General features: G+C 39.5%; 1 long non-coding RNA gene across 2 annotated transcripts in view; it reads left to right on the top strand.

Annotated features, from left to right (window-relative positions):
- The window catches only part of LOC132647211 (uncharacterized), a 363,873-nt gene that overhangs the window by 274,589 nt on the left and 64,974 nt on the right, over positions 1-24,310 (top strand). The window contains exon 15 of one of the 2 annotated variants that reach the window (XR_009585544.1): positions 11,606-11,823. The exons of the other annotated variant lie outside the window; for it this stretch is intronic. This is a non-coding gene — a long non-coding RNA (uncharacterized LOC132647211). Of the gene's footprint in view, positions 1-11,605; positions 11,824-24,310 lie in introns of those variants that run through there. 2 annotated transcript variants of the gene reach the window in all.

Here is a 24,310-nt window from a genome sequence, read left to right as displayed (position 1 = left end):
AACATTTGAAGTTCTTGTCATACAGGTCTTTGACTTCCTTGATTGGTGTAACACTTTGATACTTTATATGATTTTTGTCTATTGTGAAGAGTATGCTTTCCCTAATTTCTTTCTCACCCCATTTGTGTGCAGGAGGGCTTTTAAATTTTTTGAGTTAATCTTTTTTTTTCAACTTCTATTAATTACACTTTATTCACTTTGTATCCCCCCATAAACCCCTCCCTCCTCCTCTTCTAATCCCACCTTCCCTCCCCCTTCTTCAGGCATGGCCCTCCCCAAGTTCACTGACATGGGAGGTCCTCCTCTCCTTTCTTCTGATCCTAGTCGATCAGATCTCATCAGAAAAGGCTGCATTATCATCTTCTGTGGCCTGGTCAGGCTGTTCCCCCCTCAGGGGGAGGTGATCAAAGAGCAGGCCAATCACTTTATGCCAGAGGCAGCCCCTTTTCCCATTACTATGGAACCCACTTGGACACTGAACTGTCATATGCTACATCTGTGCAGGAGTTCTAGGTTATCTCCATGCATGGTACATGGTTAGAGTATGAGTTTCTGGAAAGACCCCTGTGTTCAAATATTTTGGTTCTGCTGCTCTCCTTGTGGATCTTCTGTCCTCTCCAAATCTTACTATTTCCCACTTCTTTCATAAGATTCCATGCACTCTGCCCAACAGTTGGCCATAAATCTCAGCATCTGCTTTGATAGTCTGCAGGGCAGAGCCTTTCAGAGGCCTTCTGGCATGTTCCTAACTTGTTCCCTGTTTTCTTCTTCTTCTGATGTCCATCTTCTTTGCTTTTCTGAATAGGGACTGAGCATTTTAGTCAGAGTCCTCCCTCTTGATTAGTTTCTTTAGGTGTACAGATTTTAGTAGGTTTATCCTATATTATATATCTATACAAGTGAGTATATACCGTGTGTGTCTTTCTGCTTCTGGGATAGTTCATGCAGGATGATCCTTATATCCAGTCACTTTGCTGAAGGAGTTTGCCAGCAGCAGAAGTTCTCTGGTGGATGTTTTGGGGTTCCTTTTATATACTATCATATCATCTGTGTATAATGATACTTTAACTTCCTCCTTTCCAATTTGTATCCCTTTGATATCCTTTAGCTGTCTTATTGCTCTAGCTAGAACTTCTAGTACTTTACTGAAGAGTTGTGGAGACTGTCAGCAACATTGTCTTGACACTGATTTTAGTGTGATTACTTTCAGTTTCTCTGCATTTAGTAAGTATATCTATGCCCCAAATACAAGTGCATGTGCATTCATAAATGAAACATTATTAAAGCTTAAAACATACATAGATCCCAACACATTGATAGGGTGAGACTGCAACACCCCACACTTACCAATTGACTGATCATTGAGATGGAAAATTAATAGAAAAATAATGAAGTTAACAGATGTCATGAACCAAATGGACCTTAGAGATGTCTACAGAAATTTTCACCCAAACACAAAAGAATATATATATATATATATATATATATATATATATATATATATCAGCACCACATGGAACCTTCTCCAAAATTGATCATATATTGGGTCATAAAGCAAACCTCAACTGATGCATGAAAATTGAATTAATGCATTGTTCTTTATCAGATCACCATGGATTAAAGCTAGTCCTCAATAACAACGGAAACTACAAAAATATACACACTCATGGGAAACGAACAACTCTGTCCCCATTGATCACTGTGTGAGGGAAGAAATAAAGGAACAAATTTAGACTTCCTATAATTCAATGAAAATGAGGGAACAGTTTACCCAAACTTATGGGGTACCATTAAAGAAATGCTAAGGGGAAAGTTCATAGCATAAGTGTCTTCATAAAGATATTAGAGAGTTACCAAATTACCAATTTAACAGATCTCTTGAAAGCTTTAGAACAAAAAAGAAGCAAACATACCCAAGAGAAGTAGAAGGCAGGAAATAATCAAACTCAGGGACAGGAATCTTTTAGAGATAAAGAGAGCAATAGTAAATATCAATGAAACCAAGACAGGTTTCTTTGAGAAAATCAGCAAGGCAGAGAAGCCTCTGGCCAAAGTAACTAAAAGAAAGAGAGACAATACCCAAATTAAGAAAATCAGAAAAGAAAAGAGGACATAACAACAGACACTGAGAAAGTCCAAAGAATCATTGTCTCACTTCAAAAGCCTATATTTCACAAAATTGGAAAATCTAAAGGAAATGAAATCTTCTCTTAATAGATTTCACATACCAGAATTAAATCAAGAGCAAGTAAACAGTTTAAACAGCCCTACAACCCCTAAGAAAAGTGAAGCAGCAAAAAACTCTCACAACCACAAAAAGCCCAGGGCCAGATGGTTTTAGCACAAATTCTACCAGACTTTCAAATAAGAGCTAACACTAACACTCTTCAAGCCATTCCACAAAATAGAAACAGAAAGAAAGCTATCAGACTCATTCTATGAAGCCACAGTCCCCCTGATACCTAATCCAAACAAATACTCAACAAAGAAGAAAATTTCAGGCCTACCTCCCTATGAACACTGATGCAAAAACACTCAGTAAAATACATGTAAGTACACATCAAACACATCATCCACCATGATCAAGCAGGATTCATCCCAAGGATGCAGAGATGTTTCAACATATGAAAATCCATACATGTAATCCTCCATATAAACAAACTTAAAGAAAAAAAACTGTATGATATTCTCATTAGATGCAGAAAAAGCCTTTGACAAAATCCAACATCCCTTCATGATGAAAGTCTTGTAGTGGTCAGGGATACAAGAACTATACCTAAACATAATAAAGTCTACATGCAGCTAGCTGATAGCCAACACCAAGCTGAAAGGAGGGATTTATTTTTCACTAACATTTAACATATTGAAAAGTTGTATGTTGTGTTTTCTTGCATTAAGCTATAACTATACTGGAGAAGTGTCTATATGTGTAATTTTCTTTTTAGTTGAAAATGTCCATCTTACCAAAAGCAATCTACAGATTCAATGCAATTCCCATCAAATTACCAAAACAATTCTTTACAGACCTGGAAAGAAAAATTCTCAACTTCATATGGAATAACAAGAAACCCAGAATTGCTAAAACAATCCTCTACAATTAAAGATCTTCTGGAGGTATCTCCATCCCTGATCTTAAGTTGTACTATAGAGCAACAGTTTTAAATACTGCATGGTACTGGCATAGAAACAGAATGGTGGATCAATGGAACCAAACAGAGGACCCATAAATAAACCCACATACTTATGAACACCTGATTTTTGACAAAGATGCCAAAATCATTCAATGGAAAAAAGATAGCATCTGCAACAAATGGTGCTGGTCCAACTGGATGTCTACATGTAGAAAAATGAAAATAGATCCATACTTATCACCCTGCACAAAACTGAAGTCCAAGTGGATCAAAGACCTCAACATAAAACCAGACACATTAAATTGGCTAGAAAAAAGGGGGGGGATACCCTAGAACTCATTGGTACAGGAGAAAACTTCCTGAACAGAACACCAACAGCACAGGCTCTAAGAGCAACAATCAATAAATGGGACCTCATGAAATTGAAAAGCTTCTGCAAAGCAAAGGACACCATCATCAAAACAAAGCTACTGCCTACAGATTGGGAAAGAATCTTCACCAACCCTTTGTCTGATAGAGGACTCATATCCAGTATATATAAAAAAAAAAAAAAAACTAAAGAAGCTGAAAAGCAGCAAACCAAGTAATCCACTTAAAAAATGGGGAACAGAGCTAAACAGAGAATTCTCTGCAGAGGAATATCGAATGGCAGAGAAGCACTTAAAGAAATGCTCAACCTCATTAGCCATTAGGGAAATGCAAATCAAAACAACCCTGAGATTTCACCTTACACCCATGAGAATGGCCAAGATCAAAAACTCAAGTGACAACACATGCTGGAGAGGTTGTGGAGAAAGGGGAACCCTTCTCTACTGCTGGTGGGAATGTAAACTTGTACAACCACTCTGGAAATCAATCTGGCACTTTCTCAGACAACTAGGAATAGCACTTTCCCAAGATCCAGCCATACCACCACTGGGCATATATCCAAAAGAGGCTCAAGTACACAAAAAGGACATTTGCTCAACCATGTTTGTAGCAGCTTTATTTGTCATAGCCAGAAGCTGAAAACAGCCCAGATGCCCCTGAACTGAAGAATGGATGCAGAAACTGTGGTACATCTATACAATGGAGTATTACTCAGCAATGAAAAACAAGGAAATCATGAAATTTGCAGGTAAATGGTGGGACCTGGAAAGGATCATCCTGAGTGAGTTGTCCCAGAAGCAAAAAGACACACACGTTATATATTCACTCATATAGACATACAACATAGGACAAACCCACTAAAATCTGTGCATCTAAAGAAACTAACCAAGAGAGAGGACCCTAACTAAAATGTCCAATCCCCATCCTGAAAGGCAAAGAGGATAGACATCAGAAGAAGAAGAAAACAGGAAAAAACCTAGGAACCTTCGACAGAGGGCTTCTGAAAGCCAGAAGAAGAAAACAGGAAACAAACTAGGAACCTACCACAAAGGGCCTCTGAAAGCCTCTGCCCTACAGACTGTCAAAGCAGATGCTGAGCCTGATGGTCAACTGTTGGGCAGAGTGAGTTGAAGTGGGAAATAGTAAGAGCTGGAGAGGACAGAGTCTCCACAAGGAGAGCAACAGAACAAGAAAATTTGAACACAGGGAACTTCCCAGAGACTCATACTCCAACCAAGGACTATTCATGGAGATAACCTAGAACCCGTGCACAGATGTGGCCCATGGCAGTTCAATGTCCAAGTGGGTTACATAGTAAGGGAAGAGGGACTGCCTCTGACAAAATCTGATTGGCCTGCTCTTTGATCACATCCCCCTGTGGGGGGAACAGCCTTACCAGGCCACAGTAGAGGACAATGCAGCCACTTTTGATGTGAACTGATAGCCTAAGATCAGAAAGGAGAGGAGAACCTCCCCTATCAGTGGACTTGGGGAGTGGCATGCATGCAGAAAGGGGAGGGAGGGTGGGATCGGGAGGGAAGGAGAGAGGGGCTTATGGGGGGATACAAAATGAATAAAGTGTAATTAATAAAAAAATAAAATAAAAAAATAAATAATCATCTGATACATTTAAAGTGGTATTTTAAATAGGCTGGATTTTAGGAACTCATCAGTTAAGTGATTTCAAATATGTTACTTCACTGAATGAGCTTTCTTGTTTATTTTTTATATTAAGTATTTTTTTTAACTTTGTATCCTAGCTGTAGCCTCCTCCCTTATTCCCTCCCAATCCTTCCCTTCCTCCCTCATCTCCTCCCTGCCCCTCTCTCAGTCCACTAATATGGGAGGTCCTCCTCCTCTTCCATCTGACCCTAGCTTATCAGGTCTCACCAGGACTGGCTTCAATGTCCTCCTCTGTGGCCTACCAAGACTGTTCTTCCCTTGTGGGGGCGGGGGGGAGGTCAAATAGCCATCCATGGAGTACATGTCAGAGACAGACCCTGTTCCCCTTAGTAAGGTACCCACTTGGAACTGAGCTGCCTTGGGCTATATCTGAGCAGGAGTTCTAGGTGATATCCATGCATTGTCCTTGCTTGGAGAATCAGTATGAGCTTTCTTCTTAGTTTTTTTTTTTTTTTTTCTTTCCTGTTGCTGATGTTTTTTTTTTTTCATTCTGCTACTATGTGGTGGTTTTATATTTTAATAGTAAACAGCATTAATTAGTGTTTACAAATGGGAGGATGAAGGAACAATTTAGTAATTCAGGAAAGTTGTAAAGAGACCAAGTGAAAAGTACTCTCTGTCATGAAGTATTTCTGCCAAGAACCTGCAGAATAATGTCACGTATGTAATGGCTTTCATCCACACAGCCAGCCTCTCAAGGGTAAAACAATGCTTCCCTTATTTATAAACTCTGTCACCTTTTGTATTGTATAACTTTTTCCTGCTCGGTATTGAAATAGGTGGCGGCACAGGAGAATGAGAAAAGACAGACATATGTACATAAAAGTTCTGATATGTGAGCCTTTTTTATGGAAAAATGCCAGCTATGCCTAGAACCTTAGTGCATTTATGTTTCACATCTGAACCATAGAGACAGTTTCTTATATACAGTGAAACATGTTTATAATATACAAATAATAAAGAAAGCACTTTAGCTAATCCAGGAAGGAAGCCTCTACAGAGAAACATTCTCTGACAGCAACTGTCCTTGAAGGAAGAAGGTATAGTTCATAGTTTTTATGTACCCTGTTACTCCTCCCACCAGGTAAGTCATTGCCAACCCACTGAGACTCACCTATGGAAGAATTTACATACCCCATGTATCTGAGGTATTTGAGGTTTTTTTTGTTTGTTTGTTTGTTTTTTGTTTACATAACACATAAAGCACAATCAGTATTTTACAATCTGTCTATAATTTTATATTTACTGCTTTTTCTTTAGTTAATATCTTTGTTTTATATTTTTTCTTTTTTAGTTTATTTTTTATTCATTACAGTTTATTCAGTTTGTATCCCAGCTGTATCCCTTCCTCCTTCTTCTTCTCTGACTGCCCCTTCCCCATTCCCCTGAAAGCGGAGGTCCTCCTCCCCTTCCATCTGACCCTGAGTTGTGTACATTTCTTGCAGGACAGTAGTCCTAGTCCAGATCCTGGTTTGTTTGGAAGTTATAGGGGGTGAACAATTTTCCTAGGATTCTAGTGCTATAAATCTTAGTTCGCCCAGGGAAACGGTATCTCTTAAACAATATTCAATAAATCAGCTTGTGTGTGTTTGAGGTGAACAAGGACTATATGAACATTGAGGAATGGGAAGAGATTTCCAGGGTGGGTGAATATCATTGGCTAAGGATAATATGGTGGGGATCCTTTCTTTGCATGGAAAGGAAATTCAGATGCTAGGCTACCTGACTGCCCTGAGAATTGCAAAGGTAGGTGTCCAGACTATGTGTGCTGGGGCATGCAAACATAGAACAGGGAGGAAGCTATTCTTACTCCTGCTCATCTCAAGGTTAAGATTTTTGGGGTTTGTGCACATCTCAACATTGCTCTAGACCCATGGCAGTTTCCTTGATGGTACAGTCCACATGCTCCACAGGGGATTAGTTGTAGAAACAGCCACTCAGTTCCGCATGGATAGGAGAGCAAGAACAGGTTAAGGACTGTGGCGATAAAATCAGTTTGACCTTTCCTAAGCACCTTGGATGATTCTTTTTCTAAATTTCAATTCAGTAGTTTATAAAAGATGTGTCAATTCTAGTTTCACTTCCCTCCTATTCTTAACATTACTTTTGCAACCAAGACTTTTCGTAACATCCTTCTAGAGTAAGGGATACTCCATATGTGAGAAATCACTGATATTCTAATGGTAGTATCTTTACAAATGTCTATATGTCATGCCACAGATCCCACTATCTGATGATTTTTCTGATTATCACCTTTTCCTCCAGTTGTATAACCCTTGCCATTATGTCTCCCATGCATTGAATGGAATGGTTTCTGTAGAGTTGTTCCTCTATTCAGCCTTGAACACGATTCTTTATGATTGTGTGGTAAAGTATAAAGGGGATGATTGACATTACTAGACAAATCATCTTGAGAGCTGAAAGTCCTTAATAAATATCAGTGGCCTGTCCTGATATTCAACTGTGTGTATAAACCTTTTAGATATTAGAGGACAAATAAACTGCAGTAACTAGTTTATGTTGGTTAGTTCTAACTCAGTGCAGTTAGACGTGTAAAGCTCACATAGGTAGTTGTCTCCTAGAAAGAATACCAACCACATAGAAGAGTAAACAGAGTCAAAGTACCCTTTTTTTGAGCATCCAAACTCTTCCTCTTTCCTGGTATAAGCTAAACACACATAAAAACACATGTATGGACACACACACACACACACATATGTATCACAGGTATTTGTGTCCCAGCAATGCTTTACCCATAAACCTGAAAGCTTCATTTGTTCCTCAGAGCAAATTTTGGTGAATTTGTCGTTGGTTTGCCCTTGACATGTTAGGAGGAATTTTAAATATTATTTATATCTCTTACCACAGAAATGGACTCTAGCAGCACTTGGGTTAGTAGGGAAGTATTGACAAATGTACGGATGAGTTTTTGAAAAGAATGGATGCTGTTCTAGAGGTAGGGAATGAGAAAGGTAAATGAAGCAATGTTGAATGCTATAGAGTAAACTGTACAGAAAAAAAATTACATTTTGGTTGTTTTTAATCTGTTTGTGTGCATTGAATGGAAGGGGTTTGTCCAGGACATACGGTAGTGGCTTACATTAAAAATATGAGAACAATAGTGCAGGGGAGGGTAAATCACCACTTCCTATGTGGTATATTGTGGCAGACCTCTTGGATGGGTGGATCTGCCCAGGTGACTCCCAAGGTAGATGAAACATCATGGAATAAATATCATTGAGTAGCTACAGAGGGAGCAAAGCTTCTGCTATGTGTACTAAGAGATCTGTAATGATCTTTTCTGTGCATGCTGACTGACACATCTCCTTTCACCCTGCCTGTGCAGTACATTTACACAATGAAATACTACTCACCTATTAAAAATAAGGAAACTTAGGGGCAATCATCTATTGCACATGACAAATAAATATCTTAGCTTGTAGATGGATTGTTTATATTCCTGTAGGAATATCAGGGATGGCAGAATACCCTTAGTTGAGTATCCATATGCTCCTACAACTGATTCTATTCAAGTTTATCATAACTGAATGTAGACATGAAAGGGACTGGATTATGTAAGTCAAGGAGGTCCTGGCATGTTTCTGTCAGTGGAGCCACAAGAAAGCCACCATTTGATTCATGGAGCGATAGACATTGTGTTTCACCTTTTAGGGTCTGTCTCACACATAGGCATAAAAGTCAATCATCAATACATTGTGAATTAGCATAATAAACTCTACTGTTCCCTAGAGACAACCTGGTTGGAATTATGTCAGTTTGTTGTTGGAATGCTATGTGGTGGGTAGATATACACTGCAAACACACACATACACTTTTACACACAATACAACACAAACACACATACGTATACATATATATGTATGTGTATATATACATATATATGTATATACACATATATGTGCATATGTATATGTATGTATGTTTGTATATATATGTAGGTGTGTGTATACATATATACATATATGCACATATATACATACAGCTATACATACTTACATACATATATAATATATGTACACATATATATACATACTTACACATATACATATATGCATATATATATATAAATACATATATGCGTGTATATATACAGATAGGTATATATTTATATGTGTGTGTGTATGTGTGTGTGTGTGTGCGCTTGTGTGTAAGTATTATATATTATATATGTGTCATTTCTTTGTTTTTATATTATATTCATATTTTTACTTTTTCTTTCCTTCCTCCACTCTTCTCCTATAACATTCCTTACATTTTCTTTATTTATTGTTACATGCATGTGTTCCTGCATGTGTTCAAGTGTGTTCTAAGAATATAAACACAATCTCTTTGGTCTGTATAATATTACATATCTAGTTATTTTTAGGGATGAGCATTTTTTGTATTGTAAATAAATACATGTACTCTTCATTGTGTAGGCAATATCTCATGCTTTTACCATTCATTGGGTAATTGAAATATTATGTAGGGTTTGAGGGCCCCTTGGATTTTGAGGTCCACTTTAGCATGCCTATATTTGTATTCTTTTTTCAGATAATGTTGGAAATTATGTAGATGAGATGCTATGAGTATAACTTTTGGGAATCCTAGAAGACACACTCATACATCAAACTTCCAATATCCCTGACTTTTAAAATGTTTTTTATCACTCATCCACAATTGTCCTTGATTTTATGTAAAGGTGATATTTTAGGGTTTTTATTTAATTTTTTTATTCACTTCATATCCTTGTTGTAGCCCCCATCCCTCCTCCCCTCTCCACCCCATTCTTCCTCTCAACCTCTTCCCTTTCCCGTTTTCTGAGGAAAAGGGTAGCTCCTTTTCCCATCTAGCCCAGCCAATCAGGACTGAGCTTGTCCTCTTTCCTGTGGCCTGGCAAGGCAATCCCATAAGGAGAAAGTGAACAAAAAGCTGGCAAGTGAGTGTCTGTCCAATGTAGTCCCCACTTCACTTACTAGAAAACCCACTTGTACTTAAGCTGCTCATCTGCCACACCATTGTATCAGGCCTAGGTCCAATTCATACATTGCTTTTGGAAGATCCTTCCATATCAGCAAGCCCCTCAGGCCCTGGTTAGTTGGCTCTGTTGGTCTTCTCTTGTCAACTCTAAGTCTTTTTCTGTTTCCTCTCACTTTTTCACAAGACACCCTACCAATCGACCAATGTTTGCCTGTGAGTCTCAGCATTTGTTTTGAGGTGCTACTGCATAGAGCTTCTCAGAGGATAGCTCTGTCAGGCTCCTGTCTGCAAGTTTAGCATAGCATCTTTAATAGTGTCAGAGCTTGCCATTCTCTGATAGGGTGGGTCTTTGTTTGAGCCATGCAAATGGTTAAGCATTTACTTCGTCTCTCCTCTTTCTGCTCAGTTTTTACCCCTGCAAAACATGTAAGTCTTTGGTTGATACATCAGTCTCTGCAGTCTCCTCTGGGCCCAGCTTTTTTGGCTTTGTTTGTCTCCTTGTGAGGCTTCTGTCACTTCAGTGCCCTTCTATATCTTCCTTTTCCCAAAAGACACTGTGTGCTCTGTCCAAAGTTTGACTGTAAGTCTCTGTATCTGCCTTGATCCCCTGCTGGATAGAGTCCTTTAGAGGACACCTGTGGTAGGCTACCATCCTGTTCCCTCTCTTCTACTGCTTCTGGTGCCTATCCTGTTTTCCTTTCTGAATGAAAATTAAGCATTTTTCCTAGTGTCCTCTTTGTTGTTCAGTTTCTTTGGGTGTGTAGATTTTAGTATGTTTACCCTATATTTTATGGCTAATATCCACATTTAAGTGAATATTTACCATGAATGTCTTTCTGCTTCTTGGTTCCCTAACTTGGATGATCTTTTCTAGTTCTATTCATTTACCTGCAAATTTATTCATTTCCTTGTTTTTAATAAGTGAGTAGTATTCCACTGTGTAAATGCACCACAATTTCTGTATCCATTCTTCAGATGAGGGGCTTCTAGGTTTTTTTTTTTTCCCAGATTCTGGCTATTATGAATAATGCTGCTGTGAACACAGTTGAGCAAGTGTACTTGTATGGTTGAACATCTTTCAGATATATGCCCTGGAGTATTATAGCTGAGTCTTTAGTTAGCATTCTTCCTAGTTTTCTGAGAAAGTGCAAGACTGATTTCCAAATGGTTGTACAGATTTACATTCCCATCAGCAATGGAGGAGGTTTCCCCTTCCTCTACATCCTCTCCAGGACTTGGTGTAGCTCTAACTAAGTAAGTGAAAGACTTGTATGAAAAAATGTCAAGCCAGAGGATGGAAAGATCTCCCATGCTTATGGATTGGTAAGACTAAAATATTAAAAATGGCCTTCCTACCAAAAGCAATCTAAACATTCAATGCAATTCCCATCAAAATACCAACATAATTCTTTTATTTTTATTTTTATTTTTTTTCAATGCAGTTTATTCAGGAACCTTGAACAATCATCTGACCCTAGGGAAAGCCAGCCCACAGCTTAAATAGCCTCTGGGTAGCCAACCCCAGCGTGCCATGTGGGCAATGCAGATAGGTCCACATACATGGAAGCAAGCCAGATCCTTGGCCTTAGCCAAATGTGGAGTTGTTCGTGACAGAGAGCACTCATCATCAGGAAGGTGGAAGGCGGAAACCAGCTCCATCTTTAAGGTAGGGCATTACGCAACTCTCTGCAGTTCCCCCTTTTTGTTTTAGACGCATCAGGCAAGAGTAGAGGTCTGATCTCTGATATTAAAAATAAATTGGGACTTTGTACTGATGTTCATTTAGGTGTCATCCACCCAAAGAGCATCAGACCCATCCAATACCTTTTTCTCAGAGGCGGGACCTGGGGCAACAACCCGCATGCAATCAAACATGCTCTTCTCTGGGTTGAAAGTGGCTGACCCTGAGTGCAGTGCTTAGCCTCGCATGCTGAGCGTAACATTTTAGCTTTTTATGGTAGCCAACCATGCTTGAAGAGACTGTCCTGCTTCAATGGCTGTAAAGGCCTGAATGGTCATGGCTGCATTACCCTGTTGTGAGACTCTAATCTTGCATATATACCACAGGCAAACCAAGGATACCAACACCAGAAGGCCTGATAATGCTCCCATGCCCACCCATTCTTTCAGATGATTCATGGCTGCAGCAAACCATGATGATAATCCTGTGGCTAGTCCTGCATCCACTCTGATAGAATTTACTGTGACAATGGCCACTCTCAGCTGCTCCATCATAGTATCAAATTCTCCAGTCCAATTACCTAAAATATAGCTAGACAATTGTTTAGACAGATTTGCAGCACAGGAAAAATTCTCATGCTGTATGCTAGTAACTCAAAGTCCAGCGTATTTTCATTGACAGCCAAGTTGAGCGATTTGCCATAGGGTATCAATTTGCTCCTGCACGAGGTCAATCCTCTGATTGAACACCATCAAGCCTCCTATTAGTTGAGCATTAATTTCTTTTTGTACATCTAAGGCATGAGCTACATTGGCTAAAAGATTATTCAGGGTCTGAGCAGTCTGCCCAGTATGACTCATGGCTAACGCCACAGTGGTAGCTCCAACAGCCGCCAATGAGATGGCAGTAACAATGGCGTGCTGTAATACCAAGATCCCTTTTCTGTCTGAAGAGAGTCATACCGTGAGGGGCATCAACGGGCACAGGCACCCAGTGAGGCATGCAAGTAACCAGGGCATACCTAAATTTACTAGCATTCCAGCATTCGACAAATAAGCAAGTATCATCACCACAATTACTTGGCTCTATCTGGCTAATAATGAATAAAAATGGGGGATATAAACAAACAGGTGTGGGCTTATAGGAAATATTATGGGAAGCCTTAACCCCCTCGTTGTAACATCCTGCATCAGTTCTAGAACTAGCAGTGGTGGTGTCCCAGGTCTGAGTAGGTTCAGGAGACCATTGCCCCCAGGGGCGAGACGTGCTCCATGTAAATTGACTAACTCCATGTTTTCCTCCACTTTTGAAAGTCATTTAAGGTTCTTAAATTATTTTTCCCTTTTTTTTAAATTTTTCATCAATTACACTTTATTCATTCTGCATCCCCCCATAAGCCTCTTCCTCCTCCCCTCCGAATCCCACCTTCCCTCCTCCCTCTGCATGCATGCCACTCCCCAAGTCCACTGATAGGGGAGGTTCTCCTCTCCTTTCTGATCTTAATCCATCAGTTCACATCAAAAGTGGCTGCATTGTCCTCTACTATGACCTCTACTATGGTAAGGCTGCTCCCCGCCTGGGGGAGGTGATCAAAGAGCAGGCCAATCAGATTATGTCAGAGGCAGTCCCTCTTCACATTACTATGTAACCCAATTGGACTTTGAACTGCCCTGGGCTACATCTGTGCAGGGGTTCTGGGTTATCTCTATGAATAGACCTTGGATGGAGTATGAGTCTCTGGGAAGTTCCCTGTGTTCAAATTTTCTTGTTCTCTTGCTCTCCTTGTGGAGACCCTGTCCTCTCCAGCTCTTACTCTTTCCCAGTTCTTACATAAAATTCCATTCACTCTGCTCAACAGTTGCCCATCAGGCTCAGCATCTGCTTTGACAGTCTGTAGGGCAGAGACTTTCAGAGGCCCTCTGTGGTAGGTTCCTAGGTTGTTTCCTGTTTTCTTCTTCTTCTGATGTCCATCCTCTTTGCCTTTCTGGATGGGGATTGGACATTTTAGTTAGGGTCTTCTTTCTTGCTTAGTTTCTTTAGATGCACAGGTTTTAGTGGGTTTGTCCTATGTTGTATGTCTATATGAGTGAGTATATAACATGTGTCTTTTTGCTTCTGGGACAACTCATTCAGGATGACCCTTTCCAGATCCCACCATTTACCTGCAAATTTCATGATTTCCTGATTTTTCATTGCTGAGTAATATTCCATTGTGTAGATGTACCACAATTTCTGCATCCATTCTTCAGTTGAGGGACATCTGGGTTGTTTCCAGCTTCTGGTTATTACAAATAAAGGTTCTACAAACATGGTTGAGCAAATTTCCTTTTTGTGTGTTTGAGCCTCTTTTGGATATATGCCTAGGAGTGGTATGGCTGGATCTTGGGGAAGCACTATTCCTAGTTGTCTGAGAAAACGCCAGATTGATTTCCAGAGTGGTTGTACATGTTTACATTCCCACCAGCAGTGGAGAAGGGATCCCCTTTCTCCACAACCTCTCCAGCATGTGTTGTCACTTGAGTTTTTCATCTTGGCCATTCTGATGGGTGTAAGGTGAAATCTCAGGGTTGTTTTGATTTGCATTTCCCTAATGGCTAGTGAGGTTGAGCAGTTCTTTAAGTGCTTCTCTGCCATTCATTATTCCTCTCCAGAGAATTCTCTGTTTAGCTCTCTTCCCTATTTTTTAAGTGGATTACTTGGTTTTCTGCTTTTGAGCTTCTTTAGTTCTTTATATATACTGGATATGAGTCCTCTGCCAGATAAAGGGTTGTTGAAGATTCTTTCCCAATCTGTAGGCGGTTGCTTTGTTTTGATGACGGTGTCCTTTGCTTTTAATGGCCATCTTACCAAAAGCAATCTACAGATTCAATGCAATTCCCATCAAATTACCAACACAATTCTGTACAGACCTGGAAAGAAAAATTCTCAACTTCATATGGAATAACAAGAAACCCAGAATTGCTAAAACAATCCTCTACAATAAAAGATCTTCTGGAGGTATCTCCATCCCTGATCTCAAGCTGTACTATAGAGCAACAGTTATAAAAACTGCATGGTAGGGGCATAGAAACAGAATGTTGGATCAATGGAACCGAACAGAGGACCCAGAAATAAACCCACACAGTTAGGTACACCTGATCTTTGACAAAGACGCCAAAACCATACAATGGAAAAAAGATAGCATCTTCAACAAATGGTGCTGGTCCAACTGGATGTCTACTTGTAGAAAAATGAAAATAGATCCATACTTATCACCCTGCACAAAACTGAAGTCCAAGTGGATCAAAGACCTCAACATAAAACCAGACACATTAAATTGGCTTGAAAAAAAAAAAATGGGGAATACCCTAGAACTCATTGGTACAGGGGAAAAATTCCTGAACAGAACACCAACAGTACAGGCTCTAAGAGCAACAATCAGTAAATGGGACCTCATGAAACTGAAAAACCAACATAATTCTTTACAGACCTTGAAAGAATAATATTCACCTTCATTTGCAAAAACAACAACAACAACAAAAAAAAACTCAGAATAGCTAAAACTATCATGTCCAATAAAAGAATTTCTGGAGGTATCTCGACCCCTGATCTCAAGTTGTACTATAGAGCAGCAGTAATAGAACCAGCGCAGTACTAGCATAGAAACAGACTGGAGGTTTAATGGAATCAAATCAAAGACCCAAAAATAAATCCACAAACCTATGGACACATGCTTTTCACAAAAAAAAGCCAAAACTATACAATGGAACAAAAACACATAAAAAAAATGCTCAAAAACCTCTCCAGCATGTGTTGTAACTTAACTTTTTAATCTTAGCCATTCTGATGGGTGTAAGGTGAAATCTCAGAAGGCAAAGGTGATGGGCATCAGAAGAGGGAGAACACAGGAAACAGGTCAGGAGCCTACCACAGAGGGCCTTTGAAATACCTTAACCAACAAGGTATTAAAGGAGATGCTGAGATTCATAGGCAATCTTGGGCATAGTACAGGAAATCTTATGAAGAAAGGGGAGATTGGAAGACTTCATGGGGACAGGAGCTCCACAAGGAGAACAACAGATCAAAAAATCCTGGACAGGGGTCTTTCTGAGACTGATATTCCCTCCAAGGACCCTGCATGGAGATAACCTAGAACCATTAGAACCCCTGCACAGATGTAGTCCATGGCAGCTCAGTCTCCAAGTGGAAACCCCAGTAATGGGAAGGGGAATTGTCTTTGACATGAATGAGTGATCATTATTTCTTTGGCCTTGTGTGTTGACTGCCACACATATGCCCTTCAGAATTGCAATTTATTTCTCACCAGTTTCATATAAGTTTGTATAAAAATGTCCTATGAAGCAACCTTTTTTCACTCATGCTGCAGACTTAGTAGGTGACAGGAAACAAGTAGATGATACAACATCCAAAGATTAAAATCACTGTGACTGTAAAGGTTTACATTATACATGAAAGAGCAGTTAAAGGAAAAAAAAAATCCAGCACCATATTTTTCTGTCTACTACTTTCAATTACTCAAATGCAAAAATCACAGTTATATCACTCTCTTCTATTTAGAGATAGCCTTTTTCTTTACATATGGTTTTCTTGAGTGCTTAGTAAGACACATAAATTACAACAGGTAATTTTATTATGTATTCATTTCATTCCAGTATTTTTTAAAATTCTTTATTAATTACACTTTACTCATTTTGTATCCCCCCTGTGGTTCCCTCCCTCCTCCCATCCCAATCCCTCCCTTCCTTCACCTTCTGCATGCATGCCCCTCCCCAAGTCCACTGATGGGGGAGGACTTCTTTTCCTTCTTTCTGATCCTAATCAATTAGGTCTCATCAGGAATGGCTTCATTGTCTTCTTCTATGGCCTGGTAATGCTGCTTCCCCTTCAGGGGGAGGTAATAAAAGAACAGGCCAATCAGTTCATGTCAGAGACAGTCCCTGTTCCTATTACAATGGAACCCACTTGGATACTGAACTTCCATGGGCTACATCTGTGCAAGGTCTTAGGTTATCTCCATGCATAGCCCTTGGTTGGAATAGCAGTCTCGGGAAAGACCCCTGTGCTCAGATTTTTTGGTTCTGTTGCTCTCCTTGTGGAGTTCCTGTCTTTTCCAGATCTTACTGTTTCCCACTTCTTTCCTAAGATTCCCTGCACTCTGCCCAAAGGTTGCCCATAAGTCTCAGCATCTGCATTGATAGTCTGCAAGGCAGAGCCTTTCAGAGGTCCTCTGTGTCAAGCTCCTGACTTGTTTCCTGTTTTCTCCCAATTCTGATGTCCATCCTCTTTGTCTTTCTGGATAGGAATCGAGCATTTTAGCAAGAGTACTCCCTCTTGATTAGTTTCTTTAGGTGTACAGATTTTAGTAGGTTTATCCTATATGATATGTCTATATGAGTGAGTATATGCCGTGTGCATCTTTCTGCTTCTGCGATAGCTCACTCAGGATGATCTTTTCCAGATCCCACCATTTACCTACAGATTTTATGATTTCCTTGTTTTTGATTGCTGAGTAATATTCCATTGTGTAGATATACCACAATTTGTGCATCCATTGTTCCACTGAGGTGCACCTGGGCTGTTTCCAGCTTCTGGCTATTACAAATAAGGCTGCTACAAACATGGTTAAGCAAATGTCCTTATTGTGTACTTGAAACTCATTCCAGTATTTTAACCCCAGTTTCTTTCTCCTTCAATTCGTTCTATGCCTACATCATTCCCATATGTGTGTATATCTTTGTGTACGTGTGAGTATGTGTGTATGTGTATCTGTATGTATGTATACGTGTGTGTGTGTGTGTGTTTATGTGGCCTAATATTTTACAACCAGCTGAATCTTCTTAGACTTGTTACTCTATCAGTGGAAGCTGCTGTCTGTAAAAATAAATTCCAGCCTGGTGAGTTAAGCCTTTCATCCTCAGAGAAAATCTGCTGGGTGATCAGCCCTGCTTCAATATTTACACAGTGATTATAGCATCAATGAATATCCTAGGTCGTAGGAACCACATATCTGTAGTGTTTAAAAAAAAAATAGCATTTAAGATGGTAGACAGTATGTAGTCCTTTTTTTGTGCATGAGGAACACAGTACATTTTGAAATAAATGCACAGAGAAAATGGCCTAAATTTCCAAACAGAATTAGAAAAAAATTCAGAAAATTATCCTTCCATTGTAGTAGGACTTCAACAAGCAACTATAATCAGAACTATGCTACCATGATTCTCAGGCTTCTCATTAGTTTACACGTGTCACTTTTATGCACTGCTTTGTACTTGGTGCATACTCTATATTTAAGTTTTGAGCCATAACTGTAGTCCGATCTCTCATCATTAACTGTTACTGTTATTATGTGATAACTGCAAACTGTTATTATGTAGGCTATATTAATTATTTAGTGTGGCTATTTACCCTGTGTCACTCCCAGGCAAAATTTGTATATACCATAGCTAGTCCAAAAAGTATAAACAGAAAAAGAGAGTGAGGGAGAGAGAGAAGAATTAAGAAGAAGTGTTTAACTCTTTAAAATAGCAAGAGAAGACCATTAACATAGGAACATAGGTAAATAAGCCATTTCTTACTACATAAAAAAGCAAACAATTAGGTCACAGGTTTTTGAAATATGGAGATAATTAATAGTTGGGAAGATGTTTGCCACAGGTACATATGAAAAAGCTGAGTCTACAGTGTAACAAGTATGTGAGAACCTATATCAAGTCTATGATTCCATCCATATATTTTTAGTCACAGCCTGAGAATTCATACATTAGATACTTCACTCTGAAGCATGGTCTGGTGGCATGTCAGAAATGAGCCACAAGTAGATCAGGAAAGAATGAGAATCTGTCTGCAGCAAATGAGAACCAGTCATACAATGCTCAAGATTAAGAGTAAATATATGGCAAATTCTTGTGCTAGTTGGCTATCAAGATAAACAATAAAGAATAAATTCTCACAAGTAACACAACAGAAGAGAGTTGTTTATGTTGGTGTACAAATCTGTGCCTGTGCCGGCTCTCGGGTGTTACTGACACTCCAAAACAACAACAACAACAACAACAAAAAAAAACATACTTTTTACTTTCCTTCCCAGAAAGTATCAATTGCATATTGCACTTGAGTTAGAGGCTATGATTGTGTCTAATTTAGCTTCTCATGGCTGTAACATTGTGTGGTTGAAATCTATACAGTTTGTGCCTGCTGCCAAGTTTTCTGTGAGTTCCTATGTATGCCAGCCCTGTTATGTCTTGAAAACATTATTTTGTTGGAGTAATCCACCTAGTCTGGCTCTTACAATTTTCCTGCTTTCTCTTCCAAATAGATCCATGATATTTCAGGAGAAAGGCTTCATAACAAAATCCTATAAATGATATAGTAATATAAAGATTATCTCTATCTCCCTGTAGAACAGATAAGGTTAATCATGTTGTTTTCTGTCTAGTGTAAGAATCCATGAAGACAACTGACTAATTCACTGAACTGAGTATAGCAGTATGTAGATAGAAATAATTTTATTGAGTTGTTACCACAGCAGAATAATCATGGTAGCTATTTCCCTTTAACCATGCACAATCTTCTCACGTTCTTGGCCACTTTAACGATGTCAGTATGAGCATCTTCCCCTGAAGTAGCACTTAAATCAATTAAAATGTACTTAGTTGTTTTCATATTTGAGTCAGTATTGCATCAGACTATCTTTCAGGGCACTATTATATGTTTCAATATTCGTAGCTGGTGGAATTCAAGAGTTTATTCTCCTCTGTTAACACGAAATAAACCTCCTAGCATAATGAACTGTAGTCAGTAGGGATAAAGCTTCTTTTGGTCAGAAAATCAATTTATACATTTTCTTGACAAATGAAGATTATCCCTAGCAATGGGGCTCCACTCTAGTTGTGAAGATTAAACCATACTCTTGTAAATGGTCTATTTTGTTTGTGGTGTGGATTATAGGGCTACTTTGGACAATGATTCAATAAGAAGCAATGCATTCATATCACTAGAGATTTTACTTGGGGTCATAAGACTTCTACCTGGGACATCTCTCCAAATACATGGTGACTCCATTTAAATTTCTTCCATAGGTGTGTATATCTTTATCTATCTCTTTATCTATCTATCTATCTATCTATCTATCTATCCTTCTATGATTTATTTCAGAATTTGTTAAGAGTATGATATCGATACTATTTCTATCATTCCTCATAATAAATCTATCCCCACCTCTGTGTGCTACATTCGTCCTATGTAGTATTACTTATTCTTAATGATTATCAATGTTACTTCTATAAATACTTGTCTACATAACTACACAACTCTGTGTATATTATGTGTTGATTATATGTATGTATGTTTAGCTTGACATCTTGTATTGAATGCCTAGTCAGAAGACTAGTAGCAGGAGAAGATTGATTTTCCCTTGTTAGCAACTAGTAATTGCCTGTAGCATTTCAGATACCAGTGGGGCCTCTCAGATTTTACCATCTAAACTGGCATGTCATCTTGTGGTGTCAATGCGATGACCTTTTTTAAAAATTTTTTATTGAACTTTTATTAATTACACTTTATTCATTTTGTATCCCCCATAAGCCCCTATCTCCTCCCCTAAGGTCCCACCCTCCCCCCACTTTCTGCATGCATGCCCCTCCCCAAGTCTACTGATATGGGAGGTCCTCCTGTCCTTCTTTCTGATCTTAGTCTATCAGTTCTCATCAGAAGTGGCTGCATTGTCAGGGTTCTAGGTTATCTCCATGAATAGTCCTTGGTTGGGGTATGAGTCTCTGGGAAGTTCCCTGTGTTCAAATTTGCTTGTTCTGTTGCTCTCCTTGTGGAATCCGTGTCCTCTCCAGCTCTTACTATTTCCCACTTCTTACATAAAATTCCATTCACTCTGCCCGACAGTTGGCCATCAGGCTCAGCATCTGCTTTGACAGTCTGCACGGCAGAGGCTTTCAGAGGCCCTCTGTGGCAGGTTCCTACGTTGTTTCCTGTTTTCTTTTTCTTCTGATGTCCATCCTCTTTGCCTTTCAGGATGGGGATTTAACATTTTAGTTAGGGTCTTCTCTTTTGCTTAGTTTATTTAGATGTACAGATTTTAGTGGGTTTATTCTATGTTGTATGATTATATGAGTGAGTATATACCGTTTGTGTCTTTTTGCTTCTGGGACAACTCATTAAGGATGATCCTTTCCAGTTCCCACCATTTACCTGCAAATTTCATGATTTCCTGATTTTTCATTGCTGAGTAATATTCCATTGTATAGATGTACCACAATTTCTGCATCCATTTTTCAGTTGAGGGACATCTGGGCTGTATCCAGCTTCTGGCTATTACAAATAAAGCTGCTACAAACATGGTTGAGCAAATGTCCTTTTTGTGTACTTGAGCCTCTTTTGGATATATACCTAGGAGTGGTATGGCTGGATCTTGAGGAAGTGCTATTCATAGTTGTCTGAGAAAGCACCAGATTGATTTACAGAGTGGTTGTACAAGTTTACATTCCCACCAGCAGTAGAGAAGGGTTCCCCTTTCTCTACAACCTCTCCAGCATGTGTTGTCACTGGAGTTTTTCATCTTGGCAATTCTGATGGGTGTAAGGTGAAATCTCAGGGTTGTTTTGATTTGCATTTCCCTAATGGCTAATGAGGTCGAGCATTTCTTTAAGTACTTCTCTGCCATTCGATATTCCTCTAAAGGAAATTCTCTGTTTAGCTCTCTTCCCCATTTTTTAAGTGGATTACTTCGTTTGCTGATTTTCAGCTTCTTTAGTTCTTTATATATACTGGATATGAGTCCTTTGTCAGATAAAGGGTTAGTGAAGACTCTTTCCCAATCTGTAGGCGGTCGCTTTGTTTTGATGATGGTGTCCTTTGCTTTACAGAAGCTTTTCAATTTCATGAGGTCCCATTTATTGATTGTTGCTCTTAGAGCCTGTGCTTTGGTGTTCTGTTCAGGAAGTTTTCTCCTGTAGCAATGAGTTCTAGGTTCTCCCCCACTTCTTTTTCTAGTCGATTTAATGTGTCTGGTTTTATGTTGAGGTCTTTGATCCCCTTGGACTTTAGTTTTGTGCAGGGTGATAAGTATGGGTCTATTTTCACTTTTCTACATGTAGACATCTAGTTGGACCAGCACCATTTGTTGAAGATGCTATCTTTTTTCCAATGTATTGTTTTGGCGTCTTTGTCAAAAATCAGTTTTCCATAAGTGTGTGGGTTTATTTCTGGGTCCTCTGTTCGGTTCCATTGATCCAACATTCTGTTTCTATGCCCCTACCATGCAGTTTTTATAACTGTTGCTCTATAGTACAGCTTGAGATCAGGGATGGAGATACCTCCAGAAGATCTTTTATTGTAGAGGATTGTTTTAGCAATTCTGGGTTTCTTGTTATTCCATATGAAGTTGAGAAGTTTTCTTTCCAGGTCTGTAAACAATTGTGTTGGCAATTTGATGGGAATTGCATTGAATCTGTAGATTGCTTTTGGTAAGATGGCCATTTTTACTATGTTATTCCTGCCAAGCCATGAACATGGGAGATCTTTCCATCTTCTCATATCTTCTTGTAATTCTTTCTTCACAGACTTGAATTTTTTTCATAAAAGTCTTTGCTTTGCTTGGTTAGGGTTACATCAAGGTACTTTATGTCATTTGTGGCTATTGTGAAGGGTGTTGTTTCCCTAATTTCTTTCTCAGCCCTTTTTTCTTTTGTATACAGGAGTGCTACTGATTTTTTTTTGAGTTAGTTTTGTATCTGGCCACTTTGCTGAAGGTGTTTATCAGCTGTAGGAGTTGCCTGGTAGAGTTTTTGTGGTCACTGACGTATACTATCATATCATCTGCAAATAGTGATAATTTGACTTCTTCCTTTCCAATCTCTATCCCCTTGATCTGCTTCAACTGTCTTATTGCTCTAGCAAGGAATTCCAACACTATGTTGAAGAGATATGGAGAGAGTGGGCAGCCTTGCCTTGTCCCTGATTTCAGAGGGATTGCTTTAAGATTCTCTCCTTTCAGTTTAATGTTGGCTATAGGCTTCTTGTATATTGCCTTTACTATGTTTAGATAGGTGCCTTGTATCCCTGATCTCTCCAAGACTTTAAACATGAATGGATGTTGGATTTTGTCAAATGCTTTTTCAGCATCTAGGGAAATTATCATGTGTTTTTTTTTTTCTTTCAGTTTGTTAATATGCTGGATCACATTGATGGATTTCCATATATTGAACCACCCTTGCATAACTGAGACCTTTTTAGGGTGGTGGTATCAGCTGAGTTCTCTGAGATCAGACCAGCCGTTTCCCTCCCTGTGGGTTTCCACCTGACAGTGAAACTCAGTCTCTGGTGCCCTGGGGCCCACAGTTCTATCTGAGGTAGCGAATCAGGCATGCAGGCAGGGCTCCGTGCAGGCTTCTGGGTCCCAGCTCTGGCTCCTGGCTAGCTTCTGGGTTGCCCTCGGAACCCAAGTTTTTTCCAGGGGTTCCGGTGAACTAAGGTCAGTCCCAATCATTTCCTGCTCTGTGGGGTTATCTCTTGACTGGAAAATCCAGTCTGTGATGTTGTGGGCCCACAGTTCAGTGTGGGACAGTGACCAGATCAAGCTGGCATGTAGCTCTGGGCTGGAGACTAAGCGCCTGGAGGAACTGGGATCTCTTCCACGGTTTAGCCACGTGAGTTAAAGTTGATTGAATCCACCACCATGGGGTATCCTCTCACCTGGGAAACACAGTCACTTGTGTTTTATGGCCACGAGTACTGATTGCTGGTCACTGTGCCGATCCTGCTGTGCTGTTGCTCAGAATGAGAGTCCTCAAATTGCCATCTTGCCGCACTCCGGATGATCTTCTTATGTATACAAGTTTTTCAGATTTTATGGGTTCAACTGTCTATATCCTATATAGAAGAAAGTCCTATCAAACTGAAATCCTGTCCATCTGTGTCTTAAAATCCTTTAGCTCTCCTTCTCCAAAGTCCAAAGTTCTCTAAGACTTGTCTCCATGCACTTTTCTCTTCAGCATTTGAACAAAATGTGAACACATGTGAACATTTTTGGATTCATCAATTTTGGTTGCACATACCACTGTGAGTTGTCCTTCGCATTTTGAGCAGTTGTGGAATTATATAAAGGCCTGTGTCTGCTGCAAAATCAGCCCCCCCCCCTTTTTTTTTCTTGAGGGTGACAGCTAAATTTCTGTGTCTGTATCAGGATCAACATTTAAAACCTGCTCTTTGATCACCTCGCCCTGAGGGGGGAGCAGCCTTACCAGGCCACATAAGATGACAATGCAGCCACTCCTGGAATGATCTGATAGACTAAGATCAGAAGAAAGGAGAGGAGGCCTCCCTTATCAGTGGACTAGGGGAGGGGCATGCATGAAGAAGGGGGAGAGAGGGTGGGACTGGGAGGGGAGGGAGGGAAGGGCTTATGGGGGATACAAAGTGAATAAAGTGTAATTAATAAAATAAAGTTTTAAAAAAT

This window comes from Meriones unguiculatus, chromosome 14, assembly GCF_030254825.1.
Source record: "Meriones unguiculatus strain TT.TT164.6M chromosome 14, Bangor_MerUng_6.1, whole genome shotgun sequence".
NCBI classification, from domain to species: Eukaryota; Metazoa; Chordata; class Mammalia; order Rodentia; family Muridae; genus Meriones; species Meriones unguiculatus.
Note: the sequence above shows the minus strand (reverse complement) of the source record. Positions and strands in the feature narration are given on the sequence as shown.